Here is a 12,937-nt window from a genome sequence, read left to right as displayed (position 1 = left end):
TGTTAAGTATGTGGCAATATTTCTTACAGATTGCATCAGATAAGATTGACATGCTTAGGTGACGACATAATATTGCATCAGCTGTATAAGCACACTCTGCAAGAATTGCAGTCATTCCTTGCTTGTCAGGATGGCAAGTTACGTGCCGTTGACGCTACAAAGAAAGAGTGCTATTGTTGCTTTAAGTGAGGAAGGATGTTCTTCCCTTCATATTGCTTATAGAGTGTCTTGTAAGTAATCAGTTGACAGTGAGTAGATTTATTTCCAAACTCAAGAATACTGATTCTGCTGATAGGAGAAAAGGAACAGGACACAAATGAGTCTCTATGCCAAATCAGGACCGCGTTTTGAAGCGCTTATGCCTTAAAAACCGTAAAGCTTCTTCATCTGAGCTGAAAAGAGAATGGGAAGAACATACAGAATTGGTAGCAAGTGCAGTAACAGTCAGAAGACTGCCTCTTCAAAAATGGACTTGTAGCCAATCATCCTAAGAAGAAGCCCCTCCTCACACAAAAAATGAAAAAGGCCCGATTAATTTGGTGTAAGGAGCATGTCAAATGGACCCCCGAGCAGTAGAATTCAGTTATTTCCTTGGATGAGAAGAAATTCAACCTGCATGGCTCTGATGGGAGCCAAACGATTCGCCGTAGACACGAAGAATACTATCGAGACTGTATGGTGTCTACAGTGAAATTCGCTACCAGCCAAATGATATAGGGGTGCATTTCGTATCATGGAGAGTAGGTCACCTGCAGCTTATAAAAGGTTCCGTAAATGCCAATGGATACCTGGATATATTGGAAGGCAAATTGCTGCCATTAGAGACCATTTCAACCTGCCAAGTAACTGCATCTTTCAGGATGACTCTGCTCCTTGTCATCGGGCGAAAAGTGTAAGTAGGCACTTCTGTAGTTACTTTAGCTTCATTTCTGCATTAGAGGTTCAACAGTAATGTGTTTACATTTGTTACAGGAGAAAAAATGGTTGGAAGAACAGTCCATTACAACTCTTAGCTTGCCAGGAAAGAGCATGGACCTGAATCCTATAGAGAACTGTTGGCATCGTGTGGAATCTGCAGTTGTCAGAAAGAAATCAAAGACCCTTCGTGAACTTCAGGAAGCCGTAGTTCATGTTTGTAACCACGAACTATCAGTTGATTATGTTCAGAAATTGATATTGTCAATGCCTCGACGGAGTGCTGCTGTCATCAGGGCCAGAGGCAGTTCAACTAAATATTAGTTTGCACCTGGTGAACTTTTCATTTTGTTTTCCATTTAAAATGATAAACTGAAGCAAATTGAAGGCTTCCGATAACATTTCAGCCAAAATTGTTGTGTTTACCAAAACTGTTGTATAAAGGTTGCAAATGCTCATTTTGGAATATTTTGAGAGCACCTGTCAAATATTACTTAGCTTTGCCTTAACTATTAATAAATATCTTTGGTTTATATTTCTATTTGTCATGCTAGTCATTAATGTAACATACTATCGATATCGAGAAAATGGGTTAGAAATGTGAAATTCCTAGGTGACGCACTTTCTTTGAACACCAGTATATATAATGCTGTGTTATAATTTAAACAAATTTCCTATGTTATTTTCTATGCCCCTTAATAACTAGAGATATTCTAGGTTAATACAGAATCTTATCATGTCCTTGGAAATTCTTGGCATACTGGCTACTCGGGCTAAAGTGCACTAATTCATGTGATACTTGAGTCCCTAATTTTTGCCGCAGATTACATTTCTAAATCTGAAAACAGGCCTTGTGCTTCGAGTTGCATTATATCATCAAAGTTTCTTGCAATGACAGACTAACTGGTTAAAATATATTTTTTTTTTTATTAAAACAAAAATATAATATATACATAAGATAAAAGCGTTAAAATACAATAAGATAAGATTTAAAATATATATATAATAAAAGCGTTAAAATATATAGTAGCTTTCAAAGCAAAGTGCCTCTTCATCAGCTGGTCTGTGACTGGTGTACTTCAGTATATATTAATGGTTACAATAGCACAAGTCAGCTGGGCATGATCTTGTATCATGAGTCTGGTGTCGGTAAAGCAGAATTACGTACACGTGATGATCACCAGACCTTCGCACTGCAATACAGTACATTCTTCTTCTTCATCTTCTATTCTATAATAGGGTGTAAATGTACAAAGGATACTAGGAAAGTTTTGCAATATAACGCAACAATGAATCACAGGAAGCTGCTTGTTGCTGCATGTTGAGACATGTTCATACGTGCATAGTAGCCGCCGCGCCAAGTCGATGGGCTCAGTTATTCATTAGTAGTGAGAGTGTAAAGTGCTTGCGATGGCATCGTGGTCACGAAATGAGATAAGGACAGTTTTGCGGTATAATTTCGTGGGTGGTTTAACCATAGATCAGTGCTTAGAAGAAATGACTCTTGCACTAGATGATGATTGTCCACATCGTACAATGATATCCAGGTGGTATGGAGAATTCCAAAGGGGAAATTTCACTCTGGAGGATTCTGAGAGGCCGGGAAGGCCACGAACGTCAGTTACGGAGGAAAATGTTACTGCTGTGAGGAAAATGCTTGACGAAAACAGGTGAGTGACCTACTAACAGATAGAGGATACTTTGGGCTTAAATGCACCAGCAATTCGTTTGATTCTGCAAGATCATTTGCACGTGAAGAAACTTTGTTCTCTCTGGGTGCCGCATCAACTGACTGAAGAGCAGATGACACGACGTGTGACTTGGTGCCGGGAGATGTTAAAAAGGTTTGATAAGGGACAATCTCGGTATGTGAACAACATCGTGACAGGTGACGAGACTTGGCTGTACTATTACGATCTGCCGACCAAGGCTCAAAACAAAGTTTGGGTCTTTGATGATGACGACACACCCGTAATTGTCAGAAAATCCCGATCTGTAAAGAAGAAAATGATAGCTGTATTTTTCAAATCGAGTGGAATTGTGGAACGTGTCGTTTTGGACACGCAGAAGACAGTCACAGCTAAGTGGTATACTGAACAATGCCTGCCTAAAGTCATTGGATCTATGAAGAACCTGCGGCCAAAGTCAAGAATGGACACCTGGTACCTCCATCACGAAAATGCTCCAGCTCACCGCGCCAAAGCCTGCACCGAATATTTGACCACGACAGGACTGAAACTTCTCGAGCACCCTCCCTACAGGCCAGACCTTGCTCCCTGCGACTTTGCACTGTTCCCGCATGTGAAAATGAAGCTAAAAGGGAGGCGGTTTTCCAGTGATGAGGACCTTCTACGGGCTTGGGACAACGAGTGTGCTTTACTCCCTAGTGAAACTTGGCAGAACTGGTTTAAAGATTGGTTTCGGAGGATGGAGAGGTGTATTGAATGTAGAGGAAATTACTTTGAAAAAATTAAATAAACAAAGCTGTATTGCAAAACTTTCCTAGTACCCTTTGTACTTCCCTCGTCCAATTCATAGTACTATTATTGGTGGCTATGTGTAGTGCTTTAAGCCATGAGCGCTGGCAGTAATCACGTGAATAGTCAACGATTTCAATATCCCGTTGGGGATCAAGATTGTGCTGCTCAACCCAATAATGTTCGGCGACTGTGGAGCATTCAAAATTAGCGGTTCACAGAGCCACCTCATGTTCAGAAACCCAATCTTTCAATCTTCTACCAGGCTCACCTACATAACACCCCCCACAATCCGGACACATAATACGGTACCACTCCGTAGGAAAGGAGGAACAGGTGTTTTCACTTTAGAAATAATGGAATGTAATTTCCTCCCTGGAAGTTGAACGCATCGTATATGATTGGGGAGGGGGGGGTGAATTTATTTTAACCAGTTAGTCGGATCGTCGCAAGAAACTTTGATGATATAATGCAACCCGATGTACAAAGCCTGTTTTCTAATGTTCATCTAATGTATGGCCCGTACATGTATGGTGTTACTCTCAGTTTGCAAAAATTGTTTATGTCTGAAGCCTGCAATAGACAACATTTACGCTTTGCACATTGGTGTAAAGCCCATCATATTATTCCCAGAGGTTTTAGATTCAAGGAACCGTTCTTCTGTGACCACATGAGGCATGCCTGCTTTGGTTTGAAAATGTTGGGAATCTGGATTGGTAGTGTTCATCAAGAATTGAAAAGGATTATCATGAACAAATCCAGGCTCATGCAAAAATAAAGAGGTTTGGTCCCTCCCCCTATATTTTCTACAGGTGGTTCATGTTTTGTGTTCCCAAGCCACATGTTTGATTGAAGTGTATCGTGTACGTCAGCAGAATAAATTTAACTCTTTATTATGAGAAGCATATACTGCTAGGAACACACATATGAGAGATAACTCGCGGTCTGTTTTGAACTTAAGTAACAAACAATTATCTAAGGAGCAACGTGATCTCTTGACCCTCGGCATGAAGTTTGCGGTCCTTCCTTGTAAACCTCCCATTACACATTTGGCTATGGGTGTGGAAGAATCTCTCAACAAGCTACCTGAAGATACTGCTAATATAATTCGCTTTAAAACAGCTTCGATTTTGCAGCACATCCAGCCTATTGCTGATAACCTCAGATGATGTCAACGGGAAGCTCTTTCTTCTTTGTGCAAAGATGGCACTATTATAATTTTGCCTGCAGATAAGGGGCGGCGCACTGTTATCTTGGACAAGTCGGAGTATATTCGTAAAGCATTCGCTCTATTACAGGATCGGGAGGTTTATGAAACTGTGCAAGACTCTCCCCTGTGAAAGTGTTGGAGAAGTTGGAATCCAAAGTTAATAAACTTTTGCATTCTTGGTTTTTAGCCAATAAGATTACCAAGAACATCTGCTGAAAGCTTCATGCGACAGGTTGTCAACTCCTGCAGTTTTATGGACTTCCAAAGATCCATAAACCTGATGTTCCTTTACAGCCCATTGTGTCTTGTTGTCATACACCTACGTATGAACTTTCTAAACATATTGCCAAGTTATTAGCACCCCTTGTTGGGAAAACTGTTTACACTGTTTCCAGTAGTACACATTTTTTGCATATTATTAAGATTTTATTATTTCTGAGAGCAAGGTTATGGTCTCCTTTGATGTGGTTTCTCTGTTCACTTCTCTTCCTCTACAACAGGTCATTACCTGCACGAGATGTCTTTTGAGCAGGGATGCCACATTGGGAGATAGAACCTCGCTCTCTACAGATGATATTTGTACTGCTCTCAATCTGCGTTTAACGGGGGGGGGGGGGGTCATGTTCAATGACTGTTTCGCCAAATACAGGGCACAGCTATGGGTGCCCCTGTTAGTCCTATCGTGGCCAATATCGCCATGGAAGAACTTGAGTCAGATTTTCTTGAACTTAATTCCTATCACTCTCTGGTATCGCTATGTTTACAATATTTTTGCAATTGTACCCTGGGGATCAGAATCTGGGCTGCTGCAATATCTCAATTCCCTGTCGCCCGTCATTCAGTTTGCGATTGAACTAGAGGTTGATAATACAGTCAGTCCTTGTATAACACGTGTTTATATTACACGAATTCGATCATACACGATTTATAAATAGGGTAATGATATCTTATATAACACGAACCGAATTCGCTTATGCAAGATTCGCCTTTGTGCTTACAAGAAATGGCAGTCTAACACAGAATCACCCCAAATGAACGCAACACAATAGGAATGAAGAGAAGATTCTGAAAATGTATTTATGTGTTTTATAACCGTGAATGGGAAACACATTTCACCATAATCACGTAAAAACCAACACAATTCCAGCTATCGGTATAATCGCAAATGCAATTAGATCGAGTTTACTACCAGTTTATAACAGATTCCACTAGCAGAAACACAACTGGAAATTGTTTTATGGTAGTAACCCCTAGAAATGTACTTAAGTAAAATGTGAGGTGTTAATAGTGTATCTCTGCCTTTACGGTGTTGTTTATTCAGTTGATACACGTGCGCAGCTTTGTTTATGTGTATCAAGCATGCCTCCTCGTTTTGTAATTGTGCTTTGTTCTCTAAAAATGAGTAAAATACTTAAAAGGTGTGAAAAGAAAGCGTCCTGGTGAAGACACTGCAGATTCAGAGGGGAAAAAAAAGCATTATCGATAAACAGAGGCGGCTGGGTCAAAAATTCTTACCCGGGAAAATTTATAGTGGCCTCATACTACAGTTTATGGCCAAAATCACACTGGCCTCTGGCCCACCGGGGCTTCCCCGGTAAGGCTTATGGCCAGTACGCACTGTCGATAGTGAAAAAATATGAAACTGTGAAACGCTTTGAGCGAAATGAAAGACCATGTGATATTGCACATGCTACAGACCTAAATGAGGTGATGCTGAGAATTATAAAGAATGCAGAGAAAATAAAAACAACTTTCATAGCAGGAACAACTCAAAGTGTAATTAATCCATTAGATTAAGACACAAAGAATTGGAAGAGATGCAATGGCTGTCAACTGTTTGGATAGAAAATCAAACAAAAAAAAAAGTTTGCTTACGTAGCAATATTTTATTACGTATTTATTGTTTGGTAATGTTTTGGTTACAAATGTGTGTTCAATCTTGGGTGGTCGGCACCTAACCCTATTTTTCCCATAGGACCTGTTGTTTATATTGCACGATTTTGCATTGCGCGAGGGTTTCTAGGAACACAACTATCGTGCTATATGAGAACTGACTCTACCCTTCCTTTTTTGGATGTGTTAGTCCAAAGCGTGGGTTCACATTTAGTAACTTCCGTTTTTAGGAAGCCAATGTGCGCAGGCCAATTTACCAATTATGGCTCTGCACACACACCCCTGGTCATTTAAGTAGCACTGAGCGTACATTATTCTCCCGCGCTTGGGTGTACTCTAGTTTGACTGGTGACAGGCAATTGGAGATTTCAAAAATTAGGACGGAGCTTTCAAATTGCGGCTATCCCCCTCGTGTTCTAGATAGATGTGAGCTTCAGGCTCACGAATTTGTTACGAAATCTAACCCGCCTCGCACCAATCAATTTATCTCTATCGCCTACATCCCCTATTATCCGAGCGTATAGGAACGTCTTGATAGGATTTTGCATTCCATCACATACGATGCGTGTGTAACTTCTGGGGAGGAAATTACAATCCATTATTTCTAATGGTGAAAACACCTGTTCCTCCTTTCCTACGGAGTGGTTCCGTATACCGTATTACGTGTCCGGATTGTAGGGGGTGTTATGTAGGTGAGTCTGGTAGAAGATTGAAAGATTGGGTTTCTGAACATGAGGTGGCTCTGCGAACCGCTAATTTTGAACACTCCACAGTTGCCAAACATTATTGGGTTGAGCAGCACAATCTTGATCCCCAACGGGATATTGAAATCGTTGACCATTCACGTGATTACCACCAGTGCCCATGGCTTGAAGCACTACATATAGCCACCAATAATAGTACTATGAATCGGACGAGGGCAGTACATTTAGACCCTATTAAAGAATTTACTGTATTGCAGCACGATAAATGCTGGCGATCATCACGTGTATGTAATTGTGCTTTACCGACACCAGACTCGTGATACATGATCATGCCCAGCTGACTTGTGCTATTGTAACCATTAATATATACTGAAGTACACCAGTCACAGACCAGCTGATGAAGAGGCACTTTGCTTTGAAAGCTACTATATATTTTAACACTTTTATTATATATATTAACGTTTTTATCTTATGTATATATTATATTTTTATTTTAATAAAAAAAAAAATAAATTATTTTAACCAGTTAGTCGGTCGTCGCAAGAAACTTTGATGATACATTTGTAAATGTTGATGTTCATGGATTGACTTGTATATTGTGGAAGCTTACAAGTTGGAAACCCACAAATAGAAACCCCACTCCTGCCTTTTTTTTTTTTTTTTTTGGTGGTAGTTGGCGCATCAGCTTCTGTGGCCATAATGCACCTCCCAAGGTTTTTGCAGTACTTTGATCCAAGCCCGAGGCAGGATTCGAACCCGCGACCTTTGGGTTGCCAGGCAGGCACTTTACCCACCATGCTAGCCCGGTCGGCCTCCTGCCTGTAATTGGTTAACTAAAGGCATCAGAATGAATAGGCCTTTAAGAATTCCTCCATCCAATAATAGCAATCAACCTACACTCTTGAAATGAGTTTGTTCTTCATGAGATATTCAAATGGGACACCCTATATTAACAAGACAAGTCAAAGAAAACTTAGGTTCCTAACCTGAGGACAACAATGAATGCAGTGTTTGCTAAATAGTGATACCCTACTGATTAAGCTTCAAAAATGTTAATCGATGCATCCTGTCAGAGCTGTACCAAATGAACTGAGAGCATTTATGTATACTTAAATAAAGGAACAAAAAGAATAAAATAAATAATAAAATAGCAATAAAAACTTTCATTGTTACCTCCAATTCTGTTATTGATAATATCCAGCACTAGTTAACTCTTCTAGAACCACAAATCAAATCCTTAGTTGAAAACAGTCACATCTGGGAAGAAGAAATGAGAAAAAGGGTGAAATCAGATTATAGTAAAAACTGGTAATAAAAGAATCACATTTTGGAATAGCAATACCCTGCTGATTAAGCTTCGAAAATATTCATTTTACAGAAACATGTTTTATGCAGTTTGCCTACCAGACAGGGAGCACAGCAATAACTTTACTTATCTTGATTACTAATTTTTTTCATTTTTGAAGAAATGAAACAACACTTCACTGCATAGAAGTAAAACATTTAATAGTTTCCTCTACAATCGGAGAGAGTAATATTAAGGAACTGCATGTTACATACTCCTACTGGGACTTCAGCACTAGCACATGAAAATTAGATTATCAGCTACATTTTAATATTAAATGTTACTTGATATTTGTACATGCGCACACATGCACAAACAAATATCAGATGTTTACAACTCACAAAGCTGTGGAGCTACATTTTGACATGGAGCACCAAGATAACTATGATTGTTGTAAAGATCTGATATTTGTTATCAAACTTATGCACAGAAAGTCTCCAATCACCTTCACGTAATATCACAGCTAATGGAGAAAGCAAATGAATATAAAACACCATTATGCCTGGCATTTGTGGATTATGAAAAGGCATTTGACGCCATACAGCATAAGGCAATGTTTCGGGCACTAGAAAGACAAGCCATAGATACCCCACATATTATGATTTTGAAGAAAATATATGAGAGTGCTACCTCCTTTATTACACTAGACAAAGACAGTAGGAAATTTAAAATTGAGAAAGGAGTTCGACAAGGAGACACAATATCTCTGAAGCTTTTTACTGCTGCCCTTCGGGAAGCTTTCAGAAGATTAGACTGGTTGCAGAAAGGAGTCAATGTGAATGGAGAGTACCTAAACCATTTACAATTTGCAGATGACATTCTGGTCATAAGCCACGATCCCAAAGAATTAGAGGAAAATCTTAATCAGTTATGCACAGTTAGTAAGGATTTAGGACTAAAGATGAATATGGCTAAAACAAAAGTAATGATGAACAAGTATGCCACAGAAAGGGAAATAATGATTGAAGGATCAGTAATTGAAAAGGTGGAGTCATATACTTATCTGGGACAAGTTATTAGCTGTAATAATGATAAATGGCTGGAAGTCAAGAGAAAAATAAATTTTGGATGGATAGCATTCAGGAAATATAGTCACATACTGAAGAGCAATATCCCAGTTTGTCTTAAATGTAAAATAATGAACCAATGTATACTCCCCACCATGACTTATGGAAGTGAAACTTGGGCACTCACCAAAAGAATGTAAGAGAAGCTGAGAACTACACAGCGAAGAATGGAACGAATTATATTGGGAATCAGACTGTTAGATAAGAAGAGAAACACATGGATTAGGCAGCAAACTCAAGTAAAGGACATTCTTATCAAAACTAAAGAACTAAAATGGTCTTGGGCAGGACACATAGCTCAAAGACATGATGACAGATGGACTAAGAAAATAACAGAATGGTACCCAAGAGGAGATAGAAGAAACCTGGAAGACAAAGGCGGAGATGGATAGATGAAATTCATGAGTTTGTGGGTAGTAAATGGATGGCCAGTGCTCAAAACAGAAGGAACTGGAAAGTTGCTGGAGAGGCCTTCATTCCGGCAGTGGATTGAAAATGGCTGATGATGATGATGATGATGACGATGGTGGTGGTGGTAGCAAAACTTTATTTGGATCTATCAGAGGTTCATATGCTACGTTCTTCATTCCAGATGTTAATGATTTTCGCTGAGGCCAACTCCTCTTCTCAGTGCATAACCTTGGCAAGACTATCCCACTTGCAGAGAAAGCAACAATACTTAGCGTAACCTTTTTGCAGCCCTAATAAAATGGCAATTACCTTTAGATCACCACATATCTGCTACTCATACTTCTCATAGTGTACACCTAAGAGGATGTTCTCCATGTTTGTGTATGTTTCTTTTTTGTGGATGGCATAGGCAAGAGGTATTTGAAAGCAGCATATTTCCACTGTGTAATAATACAGCCTTAAGACTAACCTTAGATGCATCTACAAATTGTCGCCATTCTTCGAGAAATGGCATCATTCACTTTCACAGAATGATCTAGATGCCACCATTGTAGCCTTGAGGCCAAAGGCTCTACCTTATTCTTCGGCAGTTCAAAATCCCTGATGAGGTCACTAAGCTCACTTTCTGTGATCTTATGTAGTTCAGAAGGATAAAGATTTGGACAAAATAGTGGATCCCTTGGCATAGACGGCTGCTGTACTTTTTCGTATATATCAAGTTAATGTTCATCAGTGTCTTCATCTTCATCAGAGTATACAGAAAAGCAGTCGGGTGGTTCAGAAATAGGTAGTACTTTACCGTGAGGCACCGGACAAATTGCAGCTGGTATATTAGGGTACTTCACTGTCCACTTTTTCTTCATTGTCATCCCATTTATAATAGGAGGCACCATACAGAAGTAACAGTCTGTGATGTGATTTGTTGGCATGCTCCATATCATGGGCACTGCAAAAGGCATAAAACATCCCTTTTGATTCACCCACGTGTTGAGTTTTGATGAACAGGTAGTACAGAATGTGTGTGGAACCCAGTTCTTGCCCTGGTCACCTACTTTATACCCAAAGTAAAAGTAAGTTTTTTTATGGCTCGAATTGAGGGCTTTCTTGAAGGTAACATGACTACTCCACATACATAACACAGAAGTCATCCACACTATTCACACAATTACGGGGAATATTAATCTTACACATGACACAAATATTGCACAAAAAGTAGAAATCTCAGAGAATTAGCTGAAACAAATCGCCCAGTACCTAGCCGTATTTGAGGATAACTGCAACAGGAGTTGAAGACGCATTTGAGGTGACAACTTATCACGTGATGCAGAGCAAGGTGACAGTTGCCAATCACGTGATAAGAGCATGATGGTACAGTCAGTTTTGCTATAACTGAAAATTTTCACGTGACTCATATATTAGGAAACAATGCAAGTATAATGCGATTTTCATGTTAGTTCACGCACGACTTCGTCTACAAGTAACACTAAGTGAATGCAAAACCCAGAACCAAGCTGAACGTAGCAATCTGCACAGCAATACATACAAGTTTACGAAGCTTAAAAAATGTCAAACATCAAATGTGTGAGAGCTATATTTTTACGAGTGACAACACACTGTTGTCACTCGTTGTATTCACAAAGATAACATGTTATATTGTAGGCTGACTCATGTTTTCGGGAGCTCACATTTTTCTGTTCAAACAGAAATTTCTTGAGGAGTGATAGCATGAGCAGAGGAGCACATTTCTGGAGGTCACTACCACACAAAACAATTTGCAGTTCCCTGTTTTTTTGGGCTTTTCAGGTAGTGCAATTATTATAAACAGCTAGTAAACTCTAGCTTATTCCATTTGCAATAATACCTATAGCTGTATTTTCTGTAGTTTTTATGTTATTATGTGAAATGTGTTTCCCCTTCCATTAAATCTTCAATCATATAAAAAGCATAAATAAATTTTCAGAATCTTCTCTTCATTCCTATTTTTTAAGCTTCGTAAACTTGTTACTCTGTATCTCACTTGTGCAATTTGTGCGTCCCGTATTCATTATTGATTGCTTATCTTTTTTTACTTTTTTTTTTATTGCAAAATTTAAAAAAGAAAAGAGAATGTCAGTAAATAGAAATACAGTGGATTCCAGTTATTTGGGCCACCAGTTAATCGGGCAGCCGTTTATTTAGGGCAAATCTTAAAAAACAACCAATTGAGAAAATAGCCAGGGTTTACTTCGCTTAATTGAGACAACATGCCATTTAATTGGGGCAGGAGACCGCAGCACTGGAGATTACCCTACGACTGTCTCCGACCGTACCACGTGGTTCAGTCGAATTTCTGGAGGTCACAACCATGAAAAAATAAAAACAATTAGCAGTCACCTGTTTATTGGGCTTTTCTGTTAGTGCAATCTATCATAAATGGATAGTAAACTCGATCTTATTGAATTTGCAATAATACCGACAGCTGGAATTCTGTGGGTTATTATGGTGAAATGTGCTTACACTTCCATGGAATCTTCAATCATATAAAAAAATTAATTTTCAGAATCTTCTCTTCATTCCTATTTTTAAAGCTTCATAACTTGTTACTCCATTCTCACTTGTGCATATCGTGTTACTTGCAATTTGTGTGTGCCGTGTTCTGTTACTGATTGCTCATCTTTTTACTGTTTTAAATTTTAACCCCCACCCACAAATGTCAGTGAACAGAAATGTCAACTAGTTCGTATGTACATATTACAGTACGTATTAATTATTCCAACTATCACATATATTCTTCCGATTTTCCCATATCATTTAATTTTTTAATTGGTAAGGTAATAAAGGGTAAATTTGTGCTTAATATATCTTTACTTTTATAGCCTGTGGATAATATTCCTCCTATTTTCACTAATTAGAATTGCTGTTAAATAGAATTAAAA

At 38.9% G+C, this 12,937-nt stretch overlaps 1 protein-coding gene across 4 annotated transcripts in view; it reads right to left on the bottom strand.

Moving 5' to 3' along the window:
• The window catches only part of LOC150090684 (uncharacterized), a 306,488-nt gene that overhangs the window by 268,858 nt on the left and 24,693 nt on the right, over positions 1–12,937 (bottom strand). For all 4 annotated transcript variants that reach the window (XM_090372249.1, XM_090372256.1, XM_090372243.1 and 1 more), the window contains one exon: positions 8,373–8,456. The gene's annotated coding sequence lies outside the window, so the exon portion shown is untranslated. The remainder of the gene's footprint in view (positions 1–8,372; positions 8,457–12,937) is intronic.

The sequence above is a fragment of the Mastigoproctus giganteus genome, chromosome 1, assembly GCF_048544385.1.
Source record: "Mastigoproctus giganteus isolate SK-2022 chromosome 1, ASM4854438v1, whole genome shotgun sequence".
Taxonomy (NCBI): domain Eukaryota; kingdom Metazoa; phylum Arthropoda; class Arachnida; order Uropygi; family Thelyphonidae; genus Mastigoproctus; species Mastigoproctus giganteus.
The sequence above is the reverse complement of the archived record's forward strand: the minus strand, read 5'-3'. Positions and strand labels throughout refer to the sequence as shown.